Source organism: Cricetulus griseus (assembly GCF_003668045.3).
Source record: "Cricetulus griseus strain 17A/GY chromosome 1 unlocalized genomic scaffold, alternate assembly CriGri-PICRH-1.0 chr1_1, whole genome shotgun sequence".
Classification (NCBI taxonomy): domain Eukaryota; kingdom Metazoa; phylum Chordata; class Mammalia; order Rodentia; family Cricetidae; genus Cricetulus; species Cricetulus griseus.
The window spans coordinates 82993052-83000589 of NW_023276807.1; the positions used below are offsets into that span (position 1 = coordinate 82993052).

General features: G+C 41.1%; 1 pseudogene; it reads right to left on the bottom strand.

Annotated features, from left to right (window-relative positions):
• The window catches only part of LOC100761831, a 47469-nt pseudogene extending 45077 nt beyond the window's left edge, over positions 1-2392 (bottom strand).
• Between the last annotated feature and the right edge of the window lie 5146 nt (positions 2393-7538).

Below are 7538 nucleotides of genomic sequence, written 5' to 3' on the forward strand. Positions count from 1 at the left end.
CTGTTTGGGTCACGAGATGGTTTGGTGGGTAAAAGCGTGAGGCTAAGCCTGAAGACCTGAGTCCCATCCCTGAGATCTAAACTATGGAAGGAAGGAACACACTCCCAAAAGTTGTCTTCTGATCTCCACATGAACACTCTAGCATGTATAGGCCACCTCTCATCCCTATAAAACAAACAAACATAATAAAATATTTTAAGTTGTCTGTTCTAGGAACTTCATACATACATGTCTAGCTAGACTAGCAGCACATGCCTGCACCTTCAGTCTGTTTGAAAGGTGGAGGCAGGAAGACCAGGAGTTAAAGGTTGCTTTCTGATACTTAATTAGTTTGAGGCCAGCCTGGGCTACACAAAACTCTGCTTTAAAACATTTTTATATTGATGTTTGAGTTGGTAAATTGAGTCCCACTTTTTAAAAAAGTCATTAAAGTAAGTTTGACCTGGTTTAGGATCAGAATTTCCAACAGTTTATGAAATGGCCCTAAACACACTTCTGGTAGTTTTCTCTCTATGTTCACAAAAAATAACATTTTCAGCATTGACAACTATAAAAAAAATTGTCTATCAACTTTGAAAAACATACTGTGGTATCAAATATTCACCCAAGATTTTTACTTTGTCATTTTATTTTATTTAGAGACACAGTCTAACACTGTAGCATAGATGGTATGAATTCACTTTGTAGCTGACTGTAGCTTCAGGCTTGGTAACCCTCTGTGCTGAGATCACAACTGGATAAGAAACAGCTTTATGTAGCACATACAGCCCTCCAGCTCTCTATGTAGATAAGGAAGGCCTTCAATTCCTGAGCCTCCTGCCTCTACTCCCAAATTCTGAGTTTGTGCCACCATGGCAAGCTGCAATTTTTAATACTTTATGTAAACATTTAAAAGCCATCTGATATCTCAACAGTATGCAAATTTGTTTTAATCTTTAATAAATGGTAAAATTGTATGTATACCAAAAATCACTTTGTTTATTTTAGTGTTTTAGAGACTAAGTCTCATGTCCAAGCAGCTTCCAACTCTTTAAGTAGCCACAGATGATCTTAGACTCCTGAGCCTCCTGCCTCCACCTCCCAAGTGGTGAGATTACAGACTTGGGCTCACACAATAGTTAAGAATATTTTAAAATAAGTTTCCTTGTCATTTGTTGTAAGTAAAATGTTTGATTTATAAACCTCTTTGTATACCTAGAACAATAAGACCCCGTCTCAAGAAAAGCAGCTCTCCCCCTATGAAACAAACCAAAATACTCTGTTGTTAATGGATTTTATCCTTATTTCCCTGTTTTTCCTAATATATACCCATAACAATCAATATCATCTACTTTATCAGATGTAGCTTGTTTTGGATTGTCTGCTCTATGCAGTCACTTAGGCCCCCTGCCATCTTGTTTCTCAGCCATGGCCTCCAGGATACTGCCTCAGCAATGGAGTTGGATCTACAACATAGCATCTACATTTTAGCTTATTAGTGTAAGGCAAAACAGAAGCATATCTGCCATCTAAAAGCCTCTGGCTAAGAATATGAAACATACATCTCCTGAAGAAACATTGAGAGGGGAGAGACCATGATGGTGAAGGTGGTTTTCCCAGCTGTGACTTTGCAAAATGTGGAAAACTCAACTGTGCAGTTGTTATAGTAAGCAGCTGTATTCAAACTCTTCCCCTGTTCAACAAAATTAAAAGAAAAAGTGAGATACAGAATACAGCAGAGCAACTATCTATTGTTACATGTAGAAATTTTGGGGAACAGAGGGATTAAGACGCGGTCTCACTATGTAACCCATGATGGTCTCAAACTCACTCTGTAGCCCCATCTGTCCTCAACACATGGCAATCTTGCCTAAGCCTCTCAAGTGAATAAAAATGGTTTTGGGAACTTGTTAGCATTTTTTCAGCCCATTCTATGTGTCAAGCTTGTTCCTTAGGGGTCTTGTTCAGGTCTCATGGTAAGCCTATGGGACAGGTATTGTGTTACAACACTGTTTACAGATGAGCAAACAGACAGAGTAAGATGGGACCCTTAAATGACCTACAGTTAACAATCTCAGTTTCACATAGATTCAAAGTGAGTTTGCAAAGCCAAGGTAACTCAAGAGACCTTTTATCCACAGCTTCCATTATGTATTGAATAGTCTTATTTTGCCTGACTTCTTATTTACCAAGCAGTCTTGTAACTTCCTTGAAAACAACTTGGACCCAGAAAGAAGTGCCTCAGGACTAGGGCATCAACTACTTATTCTGCTCTCTCTCACACACAGAGCCTCTAATCAAACACAGACAGATGCCTTCAGCTCTCAACTGACAATGGGAAAGAGATGTTACCTAGTTCAGATGTCAGGAAGCGTGGGAAGTATGGCCCGCCATTTCCCTTCCATTCTTTCATCGGTTCGGATTCTTTGATAGACAGCAATCAACCTGGTGTTCCCCAGTTACCTCCAAGTCCTTTCCCAAACCCCATCTGACCGACCCTTTTCCATTTACCCTCCATTACCACAATTACCAGTTGTGTTTCAAATTTTACATGCATTCCATAGTGGTAAAAACTAATAGTATCACTATAGTTTTCATTGCTCATAGAATGTTTGGTTTTGTTTATAATAAAGAGATAGCAATAAAATTTTATTTCCAATACCACTACTGCAATTTTTATGGCTTTAAAACATGCTCCCATGCTTGGATAGGTAGAATCAACCTAGTAAAAATGGCAATCCTGCCAAAAGTAATCTACAGATTCAACACAATCCCCATCAAAATCCCAACACAGTTCTTCACAGACCTTGAAAGAACAACACTCAACTTTATAAGGAAAAACAAAAAACCCAGGATAGCCAAACAACTCTGCACAATAAAGGGTTTTCTGGAGGCATCACCATCCCTAACTTCAAGCTCTATTATAGAGCCATAGTTCTGAAAACAGCTTGGTATTGGCACAAAAATAGACAGATAGACCACTGGAATCGAATTGAAAACCCTGATATTAACCCACACACCTACAAACACCTTATTTTTGACAAAGATGCTAAATCTATACAATGGAAGAAAGATAGCATCTTCAATAAATGATGCTGTAACAATTGGATTCGGACATGCAGAAGATGAAGATAGATCCATATCTGTCACCATGCACAAAACTTAAGTGCAAATGGATCAAAGATCTCAACATAAATCCAGCCACACTGAATCTTCTAGAAGAGAAAGTGGGAGATACCCTTGAATGAATAGGCACAAGAGACTGCTTCCTGAACATTACACCAGTAGCAGACCTGCAATTAATAAATGGGACCTCCTGAAATTGAGAAGCTTCTGTAAGGCAAAGGACACAGTCAGTAAGACAAATCGACAGCTCACAAAATGGGAAAAGATCTTCACCAACCCTACATCTGACAGAGGGCTGATTTCCAAAGTATACAATGAACTCAAGAAGCTAGCCACCAAAACACCAAACAATGAAATTAAAAAGTGGGGTGCAAACTAAATAGAGAAATTCTTAACAGAGGAATCTGAAATGGCTGAAAGACACTTAAGAAAGTGCTCAAAATCCTTGGCCATCAGAGAAATGCAACTCAAAACAACTCTGAGATACCATCTTACACTGGCCAGAATGGCTAAAATAAAAAACACCAATGACAATCTATGCTGGAGAGGATGTGGAGAAAAAGGAACACTCCTCCATTGCTGGTGGAAGTGCAAACTTGTAAGACCACTTTAGAAATCAGTATAATGGTTGTTCAGAAAAATAGGAATCAGTCTACCACAAGATCCAGCAATTCCTTTCTTGGGCATATACCCAAATAAAGCACATTCATACAACAAGGACATATGTTCAACTATGTTCATACCAGGATTGTTTGTAATAGCCAGAACCTGGAAGCAACCTAGATGCTTCCTCAACTGAAGAATGGATAAAGAAAATGTGGTACATTTACACAATGGAATACTACTCAGTGGAAAAAACAATGAAATCTTGAAATTCGAAGGCAAATGGATGGAACTAGAAGAAACCTTCATGAGTGAGGTAAACCAGTCACAAAAAGGCAAAAATGCTATGTACTCACTCATATATGGATTTTAAACATAGAACAATGAAGTAGCAGCCTACAATCCACACCTCCAGAGAAGCTAGGAAACAAGGAAGACCCTAAGAGAGACATACATGGTTCCCCAGAGAAGGGGAAAGGGACAAGATCTCCTGAGCAAGTTGGGAGCATGAGGGTAGGGGAGAGGGAGTTGCCAGAATGAGAGGAGGAGAAGAGGAGGGGAGAGGAGAAAATGGAGGAGCAGAAATATTGAGTTGGGGGAAGAATAGAGGAGATCAGGATGAGAGATACCATATCAGAGGGAACCATTATAGATCCGAGGAGAGATCTGGCACTAGGGAGATTTCCAGAGATCTATAAGGATGACAAGAACTGACGATCTAGGCAATGGTGGAGAGGATAGCCTAAATGCTATTCCCCTATGATGAGACTGATGACTACTTTATATGCCATCCTAGAGCCCTCATCCAGTGGCTGATGGAAGCAGAGGCAGACACCCACAGATATACACTGAACAGAACTCTGGAACCTAGTTGCAGAGAGGGAGGAATGAAGATCAAAGGGGTTGTTGGTACAGGCTGGTGAAACCCACAGAAACAGCTGGCCTGAACAAGGGGAAGCACATGGCCCCCAGACTGCTGTTTGGGAGGCCAGCACAGGACTGATTCAGACCCCTGAACATGGATGTCAATGAGGAGGCCTCTGCACTCCAGGGGTCCCCTGCTAGTGGATTAGTATTTTTCCCTGGTATAAGAAGGGACTTTGAGAGCCCATCCCATGTCTCGCCCTGGCCGGGCCCAGGATGATGTGGTGGACTTTGGGGAGCCCCCATTAAGGGTCCTACCCAGCCTGGGGAGTGGAGGATGAATGGGGTGGGGGGCAAGTGGAAGGTTAGGGGGAAAGGTTGGGGGGGAGGAGAGGAGGGATTGACATGTGAAGCAAGCTTGTTCCTAATTTGAACTAATAAAAAATAAATAAACCATCAATACTAAAAGAAAAAAACTAATATTTCTAAACATAAAGATTCTTAGAAGATGGTCTCTGGAGATTTTGTAGAATGGCATGTTGACTACCATTCATGCCTCTAGTCTAAAGCAAAGCTTCTCAAGGTGAATTCTGAAGGACAAAATTCCTAAGAAGTCAGGAAATAAGCTGTAGATCGCATGGCTGCTCCTCTATCTACTAATTGGGCATTTCTGAGAGTGGGACCAAAGAATCTGCATATACAGTAACTTTCTGAAGTGATTCTAATGACCACCAAAATTATAAACCAGTTTCAAACCATCGTGGATGTTTCGGAAATCTGTGACCAAGCTGTTGGCTATTACAGTGATACTGGGCTATCCTTCTGGGGTACTGAAGGCTACTCGATGCTCTGCAAGGAGCAGTCCAGTGCAGCAAGCACTGTAGAAATCGCCAGACTTTCCAATCTTTGGACATTCTCATTCATGAAGGTGGAAGACTTTTATAACAAATTCAAGCATTGAACACAGCTCCCTTTACACACAAGCAGCATATTTTGTATGTGGGTTTAATATATATATATATATTGAATTTCCCAGGAATGCAAGCACTTCATAAATTGAGGGAGTATTTTTACTTCAGAAAGATTTTAAGGTGTGAAAGTTACATATAATAACATACTAATGTCAGGCTGCAGTTGCATCAAGGTTGGCTTCACTTGTTGTTTATCTGTGTTGAGACAGGGCAAAACAATGTAGCCAACCAGCTTCAAACTCATGACGATCCTGCTGCCTCAGTCTCCTGAGTGATGGAATTAGTGATGTCAGCCACACTGCCTGACTCAATGATTTTTATTTATTATATGTTTTTTGTTTTTTGTTTTTTTTTCCAGACAAGGTTTCTCTGTGTAGCTTTGGGGTCTGTCCTGGAACTTTCTCTGTAGACCAGGCTGGCCTTGAACTCACAGAGATCTACCTACCTCTGCCTCTCAAGTGCTGGGATTTAATACATGTGCCACCACCACTTAGCTCAATGTTATTTCTTATTGACTTCTGTTTATTCCTCCATATCGATTGCTGTTAAAGCATTACGTTGACTTATTTAAAGTATACATTTAAGATAGACTGTGATTTCCATTCAGGTAAGTAAAGGGCATTATCAGGTGCATATGTTATTGAACAATGGCACTGTCCTGATAAAGTGAAGGAGAATTTTTTTTAATTTTTATTTTCTTTTTTAAATTTAAATTAGAAACAAGCTTGTTTTACATGTTAATCCCAGTTCCCTCTCCCTCCCCCGTCCCCTGCCCCCCCCCATTCCCTATCCCATCCCCTTTCTGCTCCCCAGGGAGGGTGAGACCTTCCATGGGAGGGGGGTCTTCAGAGTCTGTCATATCATTTGGAGCAGGACCTAGGCCCACACCATGTGTCTAGGCTAAGAGAGTATCCCTCTATGTGGAATGGGCTCCCAAAGTCCATTCGTATGCTAGGGATAAGTACTAATCTACTACCAGAGGCCCCATAAATTGCCAAGGCCTCCTCACTGACACCCATGTTCATAGGGTCTGGATCAGTCCTATGCTGGTTTCCCAGCTATCAGTCTGGGGTCCATGAGCTCCCCCTTGTTCAGGTCAGCTGTTTCTGTGTGTTTCTCCAGCCTTCGCTCATCGCTCCTCTCTCTCTACAACTGGATTCCAACTCAGTGTTTAGCTGTGGATGTCTGCTTCTGCTTCCATTTGCTACTGGATCAAGGCTCTAGGATGGCATGTAAGGTAATCATCAATCTCAGTATCGGGGAAGGGCATTTTAGGTAGCCTCTCCACTATTGCTTAGATTGTTAGTTGGGGTCATCCTTGTATATCTCTGAACACTTCCCTAGTGCCAGATTTCTCTTTAAACCTATAATGGCTCCCTCTATTAAGGTATCTCTTTTCTTGCTCTCCTCTATTCTTCCCCTGATGCCTCCCTCATGCCCTCCTCTCCCCTCCTTTTCTCCCCTTTTCTTTCTCCTAAATCCCTCTCTCCTCCCCCCATGTTTCCAATTTGCTCAGGAGTTCTTGTCCCTTTCCCCTTCTCTGGGGAACCATGTATGTCTCTCTTAGGGTCTTCCTTGTTTCCTAGCTTCTCTGGTGGTGTGGATTGTAGGCTGCTACTTCATTGCTCTATGTTTAAAATCCATATATGAGTGAGTACATAGCATTTTTGCCTTTTTGTGACTGGGTTACCTCACTCATGAAGGTTCTTCTAGTTCCATCCATTTGCCTGCAAATTTCAAGTACTCCATTGTGTAAATGTATCACATTTTCTTTATCCATTCTTCAGTTGAGGAAGCATCTAGGTTGCTTCCAGGTTCTGGCTATTACAAATAGTACTGCTATGAACATAGTTGAACATATGTCCTTGTTGTATAAATGTGCTTCTTTTAGGTATATGCCTAAGAGTGGAATTGCTGGATCTTGTGGTAGACTGATTCCTATTTTACTGAGGAACCGCCATACTTATTTCCAAAGTGACTATAGGAGTTTGTACT